This window comes from Labrus bergylta, chromosome 4 (genome assembly GCF_963930695.1).
Source record: "Labrus bergylta chromosome 4, fLabBer1.1, whole genome shotgun sequence".
Classification (NCBI taxonomy): domain Eukaryota; kingdom Metazoa; phylum Chordata; class Actinopteri; order Labriformes; family Labridae; genus Labrus; species Labrus bergylta.
Genome location: NC_089198.1, coordinates 33,471,455 through 33,487,019, shown reverse-complemented (window position 1 = coordinate 33,487,019; position 15,565 = coordinate 33,471,455). Strand labels below are relative to the sequence as shown.

Sequence of the window (15,565 nt, the reverse complement as noted above, 5' to 3'; positions counted from 1 at the left end):
AATACAAGTGTTTTGGAGAGAACTCGCTGCAAGCACCGGTCAAGCTGAGCAGAGCAGATTGACCCCGGACAGGAAGTCAAGACAAGGGAATGCACAAAGCATCTGGTCTACTTCAAAATAAAAGACAAAGTCCACACTCCTGATCGTATCTCACTTTGTCAACATGATGTCAAAACAGGCACCAAATGAACAAATCAACCTCAGAGAGACAAAATAACATGTTGTTTGGACGTTGTTCTCTTTATTCACCCGTGATCTTAAAGCCGTCAGGTGGAGCGAAACCCACAACAGAACGCTGAGCACATGGATCCTTTAGGAGTGAAAAGCTTTACTTCGATAATCTTAAAGCACATCAAGTCGATTAGAAACAAAGCATCTGAAAAATAAACTTTTCCCACATATGGAAAACAAAGCATGAGCTGCAGGAGGCGGAGTCCAAACAAAAGAGTTCCTTTAAAAACCTATGAAGAAGTTTGATTGTGATTTAATGGTTTGAGTCCGTGGGTTTGGTGCCTTGCTCAAGGGCACCTCGGCAGTGCTCACGAAGTGGACTGGCACCTCTCCAGCTACTAGGCCAACTTCTGGACTTGGTCCGTGCCGGGACTTGAACCGGCGACCCTCCGCTTCCCAACCCAAGTCCCCTACAGACTGAGATACTGCCGCCCCGTGTTTACTACACATCAACCTCACAGAGCCTGGTCGTACGGCGTCTTTTCTATCACACATACACAGTGTCCACACGAACCCTCACGTCTCCGTTTCGAGGCCAACAGGAGGAGCTCACTTACAGACATCGGTCCATGAGAGAAGCGCGGCCCCCACTAACCTCAAGGAAATAATTATCATTGTCGCTCCCCTGGTAACTTAGCAACACAGTATGTCTTAAAGGTACATTACACAATTACCACTGTAACAAAGGGCAACAGCTAACGATAGTATTCAGTCACTTCCAGCAGACATAATCTTTCCTCAACAGTTTTTTTAGATCCCCTCTGTCATGAATTGGTTTCTTATTTTCAGAGCTTAGGTTTTCTTGTTGTTTTTAGTTCTCATTCTTCCCTGATGGTGTTGTTTCCCTTGTGTGTTTTCTAGGTTAGTGTTTCATGTGTTATTTTTGTAACTTCGTATCCTAGTGTTTCTTTATGTTCCAGTGTGTTTTGTTTCATTCTTGAGTTCTGTGTGTCTTTAGTGTTTCATGATTTAGTTTTGTATTGTCCTCAGTGTTTCTGGTCTTGTGTTTCTCCCTGCCTTGATTGCCCTGATTGTCTTCACCTGTGTTATTAGTCTCACCTGTGTCTGATTACCTCATGTCTATTTAGTCTCTGTGTTTCTTACCTTCTGTGTCAGTTCATTGTCATTTGTCGGTGTTGTTGGTAGTTATGGCAGATGTTAGTTTTCCTTGTGCTCCTAGTGATTCCTCGTGGCTATCTTTATTACCTTTCGTCTTTTCAAGAAAGTAAGTTTTTGTTTGCCTTTTTGTTTAAATAAATATTTTTATTTTTTCATTCTGCACTTTTTCTATTCAATTCAATTCAATTTATTTTGTATAGCGTCAACTCATAACAAGTGTTATCTCAAGACACTATACAAAAAGCAGGTAAAAGACTTTACTCTTTGTCTGTTAACATTACAAAAGAGCAGGTAAAAAGATCTTACTCATTGTTATGTTACAAAAAGCAGGTAAAAGACCTTACTTATTGCTATATTACAAAGACCTGGCCTATCCATCATGAGCACTTTAGCAAAGGCTCATGACGAAACAGCCTTCACAGGCCTAGACTGCGCCGGGGTTGGAAAGGGATAGGGGGAGAGATGGGATAAGATGCAAGAAGAGGGATAGGGAGCAAGGGGGTGGGGGGAAGCAGACCATCCATCAACAATCTGGTGGGGAGGGGGAGCGGGGGTTGTTCTGGCAGGCCATCAACCAACGATCCGGTGGGGTGGGGGTTGTTCTGGCAGGCCGTCAACCAGCGATCCTGAGGAGCCTAAGAGAGCTCAAGAGCTCTCAGGAAAGTAGGTGGTTAGTGACTGAGATTTACAGATATATACATGCCAGTTTCCCCGGTAGTCTAAGCCTATAGCAGCATAACTAAGAGCTGGTCTACACCAGCACTAACTGTAAGATTTATCAGAAAGGAAAGTTTTAAGTCTATTCTTAAAAATACAGACTGTATCTGCCTCCCGGACCTCGGCTGGAAGGCGGTTCCAGAGGAGAGGAGCCCGATAACTGAAGGCTTTACCCCCCATAGTACACTTGTAGACTGTAGGTACCACCAGCAGGCCTGCACTCCGGGACCGCAACACTCTCGAGGAACAGTACGGCACTAGTAGCTCCTTCAGGTAAGATGGCGCCTGGCCATTTAGAGCTTTGTAGGTGAGAAGAAGGATCTTGAATTCTATTCTAGACTGTATAGGGAGCCAGTGCAGAGAAGCCAGGACAGGAGTGATGTGGTCCCATTTCCTGGTTCTGGTCAGTACACGAGCTGCAGCGTTCTGGATTTGCCAGAGCACCCTGACAAAAGAGAGTTACAATAATCCAGTCTGGAGGTAACAAATACATGAACTAGTTTTTCTGCATCATTTTGCGACAGGATATTCCTGATCTTGGATATATTATGAAGGTGAAAATAGGCTGTTCTTGAAACTTGACTGATGTGAGAGCTAAAAGACTTATCTTGATCAAAAAGAACTCCTAGATTCCTAACAGTGGTGCTAGATGCCAGGCTGATGTCACTAAGGACAGTCAAATCACTAGAAAAAGTCTCTCTGAGGTTCTTAGGGCCTAGCACAATAACTTCAGTCTTGTCTGAGTTAAGTAGCAAAACATTTCTGGTCATCCAGGTCCTAACGTCCTTAAGGCACGTTTCTAGCTGACATAACTGACTGGTGTCATCGGGCTTCACTGATACATAAAGCTGAGTATCATCTGCATAACAATGAAACTGTATGGAGTGTTTCCTCATAATATTTCCCAGAGGAAGCATAGTAAAGAGAATTGGTCCAAGCACTGAACCTTGGGTCCAGTTCCTGATTTTCCACACCCGTGACAGAATGAACTGACCACACCATGGACCCAGCAGGATTATTTTCTTTGGAATTGCATGAGGTTACTTATAACCTCACATGCCTAGAAAATGACTGAAAGTCCCATATTATGCTTTTTCTGGTTTTATATGCCCTTTTAGTGTTTTTTCCAAGTGTCCTGTGCATGTTTAGGCACATCTATTTGCAAAAATTAAAAGTCCACAGAAACGTGGCTTCTCCTACCTCCTCCTGTTAGCTGTAGCATTAGTCGCATGTAACGCTCGCTTCTAGCCCCCCTCGATAAAAATTTGTCAGTCATTGTCAGGTTGAGATCGCTGATCTAAGCCCATTGGCTCGTTGTGGCAAGCCCAGCAGCTCATGTTGAAATTTCCGAGATGCGTGCTGAGCAACTGACCAATAACGACAGCGGATTGGCAGACCAATCAGAGCAGACTTGGCCCACGTGGGGCTCTGCAGTGGGGGCTCAACAGAGTGTAGCTGACGGACTCAGAGCATAGAGGGAGCAAGGAGGAGCAGTACATGAAAACAGACACTTTTTTCGGACTTTAGCTATTGTGAACGTACAAAAGTAGGTACATAGATTAAATATATACGAACCCGAAAAAGGGCATGATATGGGCTCTTTAAAATATGCTTGCTGCAGCAAGGAAAGACTGGCAGCCATTTCCACGGCTCAAGAGGAAATTATTTCTAGACCATGGCTCAAACACTTACTCCTTGAGTGGACTAGAGACTTTTTCTCTACGCCTGCTTCACAGTCCTATAACTCTGAGCCTGTTCGTCCTCAGCAGCCGGTGAACCCCCCTCCCTCGTCAGGAGTCCTGGTGACTCCTGAGCCTTCGTCTGAGGTCCTGGTGACTCCTGCACTCTCATGAGGCCCTGGCGACTCCTGCTCCCTTGTCGGAGGTTCCGGTGACTCCAGCGCCCTCGACAGAGGCCCTGCTGACTCCTGCACCCTCGTCGGAGGCCCTGCCGACTCCTGCGCCTTCGTCAGAGGTCTTGCACACTCCTGTGTCCTCGTCAGAGGACCTGCTGAGTCTGCCTATTTCTGTGACTCTGCAGACTCCTGAGCTCTCATCAGAGGTTCTATCGACTCCGCCCACTACTGTGTCTTCGTGGCCATCCACCTGAACTTTCTGGGCTATGTGCCCGGCCTCCAGGCCATCCGCCTGAAGGTCCGGAGTGTTGTTTGTGTTCCCTTAGTGGTTTTTAGGGACATGTGGGATCTGTCCCTTAAGGGAGGGGGGGGGGTTATGTCATGATTTGGTCTTTTCTAGTTTTGTTTTTCAGTGTTTAGTGTTTCTGTATGTTCTAGTGTGTTTTGTTCATTCTTGAGTTCTGTGTGTCTTTAGTGTTTCATGATTTAGTTTTGTAGTTGTCCTCAGTGTTTCTTGTATTGTATTCCTGCCTCTGTGTGTTTCCCTCCATGTTGTTTACCCTCATTGTCCTCACCTGTGTCTTGTTAGTCTCACCTGTGTCTGATTACCCTATGTCTATTTAGTCTCTGTGTTTCTTCCCCTCTGTGTCAGTTCACTGTAGTATGTTGTATGTCAGTTTACCCGTGGCTCCTTGTTTTCTCCTGTTGGATTTTTGAAGTAATTTTTTGTTTAAAGAATAAATAGTTTTTGTTAATTCTGCATCTGGGTCCTGCTCTTAGGGCCAGATTTATTAAAGGTTCTTTAATCTTAATGAATATGCAATATGGGGCGTTTCTGCCCTAACGTGCAAAATACTGGGAGGAGAAAATGCAAACAAGTTAAGTTACTACGAGCATTGCGATTTACCAAGCCTGACAAAAATTGCGGTGATTGTGGCGGTGTCTGTATTTATCACCTTTGAAAGGAACGTGCTAATTCAGGAGACCAGCGTTACGCACAACAGGCTTCTGTTATTGTAGTTAGGAGGAGACATGGGCACAACAAAAGAAGGCATAAAGATGTGTTTACATGTTTCAAATGACAAAAAAATAAATGGCATGCATTTATTTTTTTATTTGAGTCAATATTCTAATCGTTAAAGAACAGAAACACCATGATTAAACTACAGGCTATTGTTGCCAAAGCCTAAAGCCAAACAAAACTGAACATTCACAGCCTCTGAATTCTATACAATTTCAACATTGACATTTATGTTTTCCTATTTCCCTCTTTTTGCCAACATTACATTTTAAACTGGGGATCCTCGGGTCGCGTGTCTCTCCCCCAGCTCGCCCCCTCTGGTGCGTTCCTCTCCATAATGCGCGCGTCACCTCCCTCCAAAGCCTGCTGCTGCTACTCTGTAGGACGCTTGGATTGGGGGACCCCACCACTGTTTGTACCCATGTCTTCGATACCTCTAGTATTGTGCATTTATTTGCCTCTCCCATTAATGCCGCGCTTGCAGTCATCCTGCTTTTTGTCCAAACTCTGTGATGTAAACCAGTAGAACACGCAAAAGCCTAACTTAAATAGTACCGCATCCACAAGGTTTGCACCTGGTGTCATTCACACAAATTTTCTTCACCCGCAAAATGCCCACAAACCAAACGCACAAATTTTTGTAGTGAACATGCAATTTAGTACTCTTTAATTGGGAGCTTAGTAAATCTGGCCCTTAGTTTTCTTGACCCGTAACACCCTCTTGATTTAAAAAAGAGCGTCAGCCTGTGAGTGAACACATGAGAGCATGCAGTCTGAGAGCACGCAGGGCAGCGTGAAGATGGTGAGGTTTAAAAACTCAACTCAGCACCGTTTTGAAGTTATGAGGAAAGATTGAGTCTTAAACATTGACGGACATTGTGATGAAGGAAAAAAAACTTGTAAGGATAAAGACAGTTTTACAACCATTAAAGCGTCAGGATGAGATATATTAAAAAATAATTATAGTTTAAATACAATAATAGAGAGAAGGGAGGTCAAGCTTGAAAACGGTTTTGTTAACTGAGCTGATGATAAAACCCTGCTCGGGACTGATACATGGTTATTAGAACCCAGTGAAACAGTGTTTCCTGTAGTGATCAAAAGACTTGAAATGAACACCCACACGCCATCTGTCCTATACAATTTATGCCACAGTACAGTGACGACTAAGATGTGATACATCTGTAAAAAGGCATTAGTAAATCAAATACTCTCTCTGCTCCAGCGGGAGAAATGAATCAAAAGCTGCCTGCAGATCAAACTTAAGCCTTACTGCACAGTCGCTGTCTGCCATGTGTCTGTGTGTGACCAGGCATGTGCACGTGTACAGTAATGTACATGTTGATCATTTAGCATGCAAACATGAGCAGAACATGCATTTTATTGTTGTCTCTGCCTTCACTGCAAAACCCAATTAAGTTAGTGTACCACCAAGTGATTAAGTGTGTGTGTGTGGTCTTTGGTCAGCCCCTGCACAGATGGTATGGCGTGCCCCTTTGCAGATGCACAACCTAATCCCTGAAACACATGGTGTGTGTGTGTGTGTGTGTGTGTGTGTGTGTGTGTGTGTGTGTGTGTGTGTGTGTGTGTGAGCATATGGTGTGTGTGACCGAGTGCAAACAGAGTTACTAAATCCTGCTCCTGGTTTGTTGTTCTGTTTATTTTCTCTCCTCATCCACTCATACACATATATTTCCAGTGGTATGATGATTCATTCATTCTTTTAGGTGATGGGGATTAGAAAAGCCACACATTTGGTACATGAATGGAGGAACAATTCCCCCTAACTCAGCTGAAGATATCCTGGAATCCACAGCTCAGGTGGTTTATGTCAGGCCAGCTGAGGGGGAACAAAGCGAGGGCTGTTAAGATAACAGAAACAGACAACAGAAAGACTGCAGAGTCCTGGTTAATCCACAGTCAACGTCATCCACGTGCTCTTTCAGGACAGTTCAGACAGTTTTATTTCAGCAGCACAACACCATTATAGCCATTTTAAAATGCCTCACACAGGTAGAAAAGCATCAGCATGGCAATCATCGACACAAAGATAAGATCACAATGGGTACACACAGGCGGACTCAGAGGGAGCGTTCAGAAAGGCTTTCAATGAAGTCCAAGGTTTGGTACACAGGAAGGCAAAACAATCGGCAAACAAATCGAGAAGAGAAGGCAACAAGGGGATGATGACCTATGTGGCAGAGCGGACCGTGTCAATCATGATTTAAAAAAAACAACGACTAAATGTTTGTTCATTCCGTTGACTGGATCGCTGGAGCTCAGATAGTGAATTTAAAGAATGTATTGAAGTCACTAATGACACCTTTTACTAGTGTTGTAGTCAAGACCACACTAACCGAGACCAGAGCCCTCCGAGGCCGAGACAAGACCAAGACATTTAGGGATCCAGACCGAGTCAAGACCAAGAATGTCTCTGAAAAATCATTTTCTTGTGTGCAGGGTGTCACTCACTTAGACCTGGGGATAAAAATCAAACTATGATTAATTTATGTGGAAAAATAGACTATCAATCAGCCCAGCTTTGAGCAGTCAGAAGACTAGAAAAGAAATATACAAGCTCAAGTTCATAAAACAAACTTGAGCTTGTACTCTGTGTCTCTCTGTCCCTCTATGACCCCCTGTGTCCCTGTGTGTCTCTGTGTCCCTCTGTATCTCTGTGTCTCTCTGTGTCTCTGTGTCCCTCCATGACCCTGTGTCTCTGTGTCCCTCTGTATCCCTCTGTGTCTCTCTGTGAGGTGTCTCTCTGTGTGTCTCTGTGTCCCTCTATGTCTCTCTTTGTCTCTGCGTGTCTCTGTCTCTCTCTGTGTCTCTCTGTCTCTCTGTGAGGTGTCCCTCTGTGTCTCTGTGTCCCTCTTTCTCTCTGTGTCTCTGTGTCCCTCTGTGTCTCTCTGTGTCTCTGTGTCCCTCTGTATCCCTCTGTGTCTCTCTGTGAGGTGTGTCTCTGTGTCCCTCTGTGTCTCTCTTTGTCTCTGTGTCCCTCCATGACCCTGTGTCTCTGTGTCCCTCTGTGTCTCTGTGTCCCTCTGTGTCTCTCTTTGTCTCTGTGTCTCTCTTTGTCTCTGTGTCTCTCTGTCCCTCGCTGTCTCTCTGTGTCCCTCTGTGTCTCTGTGTCCCTCCATGACCCTGTGTCTCTCTGTGTCCCTCTGGATCCCTCTGTGTCTCTGTGTCCCTCTGTGTCCCTCTGTGTCTCTGTATCTCTGTATCTCTGTGTCTCTCTGTGAGGTGTCTCTCTGTGTCTCTCTGTGTCTCTCTGTTCCTCTGTGAGGTGTCTCTCTGTGTCCATCTGTGTCTCTTTGTGTCTCTGTGTCTCTCTGTCTCTCTGTGAGGTGTCCCTCTGTGTCCCTCTCTGTGTCTCTGTGTCCCTCCATGACCCTGTGTCTCTCTTTGTCTCTGTGTCTCTCTGTCCCTCTGTGTCTCTCTGTGAGGTGTCTCTCTGTGTCTCTCTGTGTCCCTCTGTTTCTCTCTGTGTCTCTGTGTCCCTCCATGAACCTGTGTCTCTCTGTGTCGTGTCTCTCTGTGTCCATCTGTGTCTCTTTGTGTCTCTGTGTCTCTCTGTGAGGTGTCCCTGTGTCTCTGTGTCTCTCTGTGTCCCTCCATGACCCTGTGTCTCTCTGTGTCCCTCTGTGTCTGTGTCCCTCTGTGTCCCTCTGTATCCCTCTGTGTCTCTGTATCCCTCTGTGTCTCTCTGTGTGTCTCGTGTCCCACTGTGTCTCGCTGTCTCTCGCTATCTCTCTGTGTCTCTGTGTCCCTCCATGACCCTGTGTCTCTGTGTTCCTCTGTGTCTCGCTGTCTCTCTGTGTCCCTCTGTGTCTCTCTGTGTCTCGCTGTCTCTCTGTGTCCCTCTGTGTCTCTGTGTCCCTCTGGATCCCTCTGTGTCTCTGTGTCCCTCTGTGTCTCTGTATCCCTCTATGTCTCTCTGTGAGGTGTCTCTCTGTGTCTCTGTTCCTCTGTGAGGTGTCTCTCTGTGTCCATCTGTGTCTCTTTGTGTCTCTGTGTCCCTCTGTGTCTCTCTGTGAGGTGTCCCTCTGTGTCCCTCTGTGTCTCTCTGTGTCCCTCCATGACCCTGTGTCCCTCTGTCCCTCTGTGTCTCTCTGTGAGGTGTGTCTCTGTGTCTCTCTGTCTCTCTGTGTCCCTCTGTTTCTCTCTGTGTCTGTGTCCCTCCATGAACCTGTGTCTCTGTCCCTCTGTGAGGTGTCTCTCTGTGTCCATCTGTGTCTCTTTGTGTCTCTGTGTCTCTCTGTGAGGTGTCCCTGTGTCTCTCTGTCCCTCTGTGTCCCTCTGTGTCTCTCTGTGTTCCTCCATGACCCTGTGTCTCTCTTTGTCTCTATGTCTCTCTGTCTCTCTGTGTCCCTCTGTGTCTCTGTATCCCTCTGTGTCTTGCTGTCTCTCTGTGTCTCTCTGTGTCTCTGTGTCCCTCCATGACCCTGTGTCTCTGTGTTCCTCTGTGTTCCTCTGTGTCTCGCTGTCTCTCTGTGTCTCTCTGTGTCTCTGTGTCCCTCCATGACCCTGTGTCCCTCTGTGTCCCTCTGTGTCTCTGTGTCCCTCTGTATCTCTGTATCCCTCTATGTCTCTCTGTGAGGTGTCTCTCTGTGTCCCTCTGTGTCTCTGTTCCTCTGTGAGGTGTCCATCTGTGTCTCTGTGTCCCTCTGTGTCTCTCTGTGAGGTGTCCCTCTGTGTCTCTGTGTCCCTCTGTGTCTCTCTGTGTTCCTCCATGACCCTGTGTCTCTCTTTGTCTCTGTCCCTCTGTGAGGTGTCTCTCTGTGTCCATCTGTGTCTCTTTGTGTCTCTGTGTCTCTCTGTGATTTGTCCCTGTGTCTCTCTGTCCCTCTGTGTCCCTCTGTGTCTCTCTGTGTTCCTCCATGACCCTGTGTCTCTCTTTGTCTCTATGTCTCTCTGTCTCTCTGTGTCCCTCTGTGTCTCTGTATCCCTCTGTGTCTTGCTGTCTCTCTGTGTCTCTCTGTGTCTCTGTGTCCCTCCATGACCCTGTGTCTCTGTGTTCCTCTGTGTCTCGCTGTCTCTCTGTGTCTCTCTGTGTCTCTGTGTCCCTCCATGACCCTGTGTCCCTCTGTGTCCCTCTGTGTCTCTGTGTCCCTCTGTATCTCTGTATCCCTCTATGTCTCTCTGTGAGGTGTCTCTCTGTGTCCCTCTGTGTCTCTGTTCCTCTGTGAGGTGTCCATCTGTGTCTCTGTGTCCCTCTGTGTCTCTCTGTGAGGTGTCCCTCTGTGTCTCTGTGTCCCTCTGTGTCTCTCTGTGTTCCTCCATGACCCTGTGTCTCTCTTTGTCTCTGTGTCCCTCTGTGAGGTGTCTCTCTGTGAGGTGTCTCTGTGTCCCTCTGTGTCTCTCTGTGTCCCTCCATGACCCTGTGTCTCTCTATGTCTCTCTGTGTCCCTCTGTGTCTGTGTCCCTCTGTGTCTCTGTATCCCTCTGTGTCTCGTTGTCTCTCTGTGTCCCTCTGTGTGTCTCTGTGTCCCTCCATGACCCTGTGTCTCTGTGTTCCTCTGTGTCTCGCTGTCTCTCTGTGTCCCTCTGTATCTCTGTATCCCTCTATGTCTCTCTGTGAGGTGTCTCTCTGTGTGTCTCTGTGTCCCTCTGTGTCTCTGTTCCTCTGTGAGGTGTCCATCTGTGTCTCTTTGTGTCTCTGTGTCCCTCTGTGTCTCTCTGTGAGGTGTCCCTCTGTGTCTCTGTGTCCCTCTGTGTCTCTCTGTGTTCCTCCATGACCCTGTGTCTCTTTGTGTCTCTGTGTCTCTCTGTCCCTCTGTGTCTCTCTGTGAGCTGTCTCTCTGTGCCCCTCTGTGTCTCTGTGTCTCTCTGTGTCTCGCTGTCTCTCTGTGTCCATCTGTTTCTCTCTGTGTCCCTCCATGAACCTGTGTCCCTCTGTGTCTGTGTCCCTCTGTATCCATCTGTTTCTCTCTGTGTCCCTCCATGAACCTGTGTCCCTCTGTGTCTGTGTCCCTCTGTATCCCTCTGTGTCTCTGTATCCCTCTGTGTGTCTCTGTGTCCCTCCATGACCCTGTGTCCCTCTGTGTCTCTCTGTGAGGTGTCTCTCTGTGTGTCTCTGTATCCCTCTATGTCTCTCTGTCTCTCTGTGTCCCTCTGTGTCTCTGTATCCCTCTGTGTCTTGCTGTCTCTCTGTGTCTCTCTGTGTCCCTCCATGACCCTGTGTCTCTGTGTTCCTCTGTGTCTCGCTGTCTCTCTGTGTCTCTCTGTGTCTCTGTGTCCCTCCATGACCCTGTGTCTCTCTGTGTCCCTCTGTGTCTTTGTGTCCCTCTGTATCTCTGTATCCCTCTATGTCTCTCTGTGAGGTGTCTCTCTGTGTCCCTCTGTGTCTCTGTTCCTCTGTGAGGTGTCCATCTGTGTCTCTGTGTCCCTCTGTGTCTCTCTGTGAGGTGTCCCTCTGTGTCTCTGTGTCCCTCTGTGTCTCTCTGTGTTCCTCCATGACCCTGTGTCTCTCTTTGTCTCTCTGTCTCTCTGTGAGGTGTCTCTCTGTGAGGTGTCTCTGTGTCCCTCTGTGTCTCTCTGTGTCCCTCCATGACCCTGTGTCTCTCTATGTCTCTCTGTGTCCCTCTGTGTCTGTGTCCCTCTGTGTCTCTGTATCCCTCTGTGTCTCGTTGTCTCTCTGTGTCCCTCTGTGTGTCTCTGTGTCCCTCCATGACCCTGTGTCTCTGTGTTCCTCTGTGTCTCGCTGTCTCTCTGTGTCTCTGTGTCCCTCCATGACCCTGTATCCCTCTGTATCCCTCTGTGTCTCTGTGTCCCTCTGTATCTCTGTATCCCTCTATGTCTCTCTGTGAGGTGTCTCTCTGTGTGTCTCTGTGTCCCTCTGTGTCTCTGTTCCTCTGTGAGGTGTCCATTTGTGTCTCTGTGTCCCTCTGTGTCTCTCTGTCTCTCTGTGAGGTGTCCCTCTGTGTCTCTGTGTCCCTCTGTGTCTCTCTGTGTTCCTCCATGACCCTGTGTCTCTCTTTGTCTCTGTGTCTCTCTGTCCCTCTGTGTCTCTCTGTGAGCTGTCTCTCTGTGTCCCTCTGTGTCTCTGTGTCTCTCTGTCTCTCTGTGTCCCTCTGTGTCTCGCTGTCTCTGTGTCCCTCTGTGTCTCTCCATGAACCTGTGTCTCTCTGTCTCTCTGTGTCCCTCTGTGTCCCTCTGTGTCTGTGTCCCTCTGTATCCCTCTGTGTCTCTGTATCCCTCTGTGTGTCTCTGTGTCCCTCTGTGTCTCTGTTCCTCTGTGAGGTGTCCATCTGTGTCTCTTTGTGTCTCTGTGTCTCTCTGTCTCTCTGTGAGGTGTCCCTCTGTGTCTCTGTGTCCCTCTGTGTCTCTCTGTGTTCCTCCATGACACTATGTCTCTCTTTATCTCTCTGTCTCTCTGTGAGGTGTCTCTCTGTGAGGTGTCTCTGTGTCCCTCTGTGTCCCTCCATGACCCTGTGTCTCTCTATGTCTCTCTGTGTCCCTCTGTGTCTGTGTCTCTGTATCCCTCTGTGTCTCGCTGTCTCTCTGTGTGTCTCTGTGTCCCTCCATGACCCTGTGTCTCTGTGTTCCTCTGTGTCTCTCTGTGTCCCTCTGTGTCTCTCTGTGTCCCTCCATGACCCTGTATCCCTCTGTGTCTCTGTATCCCTCTATGTCTCTCTGTGAGGTGTCTCTCTGTGTGTCTCTGTGTCCCTCTGTGTCTCTGTTCCTCTGTGAGGTGTCCATCTGTGTCTCTTTGTGTCTCTGTGTCCCTCTGTGTCTCTCTGTCTCTCTGTGAGGTGTCCCTCTGTGTCTCTGTGTCCCTCTGTGTCTCTCTGTGTTCCTCCATGACCCTGTGTCTCTCTTTGTCTCTGTGTCTCTCTGTCCCTCTGTGTCTCTCTGTGAGCTGTCTCTCTGTGTCTCTGTGTCTCTCTGTGTCTCGCTGTCTCTCTGTGTCCATCTGTGTCTCTCTGTGTCCCTCCATGAACCTGTGTCTCTCTGTCTCTCTGTGTCCCTCTGTGTCTCGCTGTCTCTGTGTCCCTCTGTGTCTCTCCATGAACCTGTGTCTCTCTGTGTCCCTCTGTGTCTGTGTCCCTCTGTATCCCTCTGTGTCTCTGTGTCCCTCCATGACCCTGTGTCCCTCTGTGTCTCTCTGTGAGGTGTCTCTCTGTGTGTCTCTGTATCCCTCTGTGTCTCTCTTTGTCTCTCTGTCCCTCTGTGTCTCTCTGTGTCCCACTGTGTCTCGCTGTCTCTCTGTGTCCCTCTGTGTCTCTGTATTCCTCTGTGTCTCTCTGTGAGGTGTCTCTCTGTGTCTCTCTTTGTCTCTGTGTCTCTCTGTCTCTCTGTGAGGTGTCCCTGTGTCTCTGTGTCTCTCTGTGTCCCTCCATGACCCTGTGTCCCCCTGCGTCCCTGTGTCCCTCTGTATCCCTCTGTGTCCCCCTGTGTCTCTCTGTATCCCTTTGTGTCTCTGTGTCCCCCTGTGTCTCTCAGTGAGGTGTGTCTCTGTGTCCCTCCATGACCCTGTGTCCCTCTGTGTCCCTCTGTGTTCTCCTGTGTCCCTCTATGTCTCTCTGTGTCCCCCTGTGTCTCTCAGTGATGTGTCTATCTGTCTCTAAGCTCTTAAACCCTGCTGACCTATGTGCTGTGACTGTCTGCTACCTGTGCTGGATGTTTTACAGCTTCACAGACGACAGCCAACACCTGTTACTTAGCAACAAGAACGAGAAGTGTGTTTAAACTCTGTTCTTCTTCTGATGTCCTGTGTTCACACAACACTGGATCACTGATCTGTGAAGACATGATTTATTTTAATACCTGCACCATTGAAATCAGACAGATGTGAAAACCTTTGACTCACTGTGTAACGGGCGGTGACGAGACCCAAGTGCAGCCTGGGTAAACAAAGAGATTTGAGGAATGGTCTTTTACTTATATGTTCAAGTCAGTGCAGGACACAGATAGATAAAAACACAGTTCAGCTCCACAGAAGGGATAAAAGTCTTTAAAATCTCTGTAGTGATCTGCATGCTCGAGCTGAACGGACAGAAACAGAAGAGATAAAGTAAAATATCTAACATGAATAAAGCCACAAACAGGTCTGTATGAGCTGCTCGGTATAATGGTGCTCTCATGGTGATGTGAATTCATGCAGTGTTTCCACACCGGGATATTTTGAACTTGTGCTAAGAATCAATCAATCATTATTTGTAAAGCGCCAATTCATAACAAATGTTATCTGGAGACACTTTGCATTGAGCAGGTTAAAGACATTACTCATTGTTTAGGGAGATGTTATAAGATACAGGAAGGATTTCTCCTTTGTGTTCCTGTTGTCCACACTTCCTCCCCGCTGAGGTGGAGGTCAGAGCAGGCTGTGCATGAATGAGAACGGAGATTGTTGTGGCTGGGCGTCAGGGATGTCGGGTGGTAGTAGTGTCCGATCACCTCGCTGAAGTTTAGAAGCTCCTTCGGCTTGAGAGCCCGGCTTCTGCTGCCTGGCCTGAACAAAGACCTCCTTCTGACACGCTGACGTGAAGTAGAAGCGATGGACGCTGAAATTGCTTCCACCGTGCCAGGGTAAGGACACATTGCACTTCCTCCAAACCGTGTGTGAAGAACACGCTGCGACTTTAGTTTAAAGAACTCTATAGAGTTTTTTTCTGAAGACGCATTCTTCAGCTGCCATTGGCTCCCCCCTCTTGACTTGAAGTCCCCTGAGTCTTTTAAATGTGTTTTAATGCTCTGGGCCCGTTTTCACAAACATTCTGAGAATCCTCTCAGAGACCTTATAAAATCATTTGAAGCCTACGAGTGATTGAGGAACATAAGAGAGAAACTCTGAGCGAGGAAGAGACGGACACTTTTATCTTAGTGAGCAGGCGGGGTCCACCCTGTTGCTAGGTATGACAAATTTTTTTCAGAAGCTGTGATTGGTTAATCAATAAAAAATGAAGAAAAAAAGTCAAACATAGAATCTAGTGAGACATTGTGCAATTATGAACCCTATATGAAATAAGCATCTGTGTGATAATTTGTAAGACGCACTTTACAAGTATAACGCCTACAAGATGTTTGAAATCACATGACCACTTGTGCAGTAGCTTCTTCACCTGCTGATCGTTACCTCAGCAGGTAAAGAGATTGGATGCACCTGTGGAGGTAAACACAACATGTCTCACTTTGTACTGAACAAAGTCAGAGATGGATTACAATATCTGCACATTTTAGTCTGTTCTGCTGACTATCATTCAAAAATAATATTTCAGTGTTAACAAGATTTCTCCATTTCCTCCTCAGCTTGAGGAACTTTTCATCCTGTTAAAAGTCCTCCTCACTACTCCTCACAGTTTGACACCTCAGGAGCTCTCTAAAGGGCTAAGACACTTTGTGAATAACTCTCATCTTGAAAGGGATCTAGTCATCACTTTTAGGGAAAGTGTCACGATTCTAAGAATTTTGGTAGAATTTTGTCAGTAGTTAGTACTTAGGAGGCTTCCTGAATACGGCCTCAGAACTCTTTCGACTTCCTGAAGAAGAGCAAACAGATTTCTCAGACAGGAACACTTCCTCTCTTTCATGTGTGGTTACATCTCAAAGTGTTGTTGTTGTTGTTTCCTGTCTGCTCCGCCTCGACCTGTCTGGTGCTTTGTTTCCGCTTGTCCTGCTCT

The 15,565-nt window shown here is 47.3% G+C and overlaps 1 pseudogene; it reads right to left on the bottom strand.

Annotated features, from left to right (window-relative positions):
- Nucleotides 1-2,112: 2,112 nt before the first annotated feature.
- LOC136178904 (uncharacterized) lies at nucleotides 2,113-2,984 on the bottom strand (annotated as a pseudogene).
- Nucleotides 2,985-15,565: the final 12,581 nt, after the last annotated feature.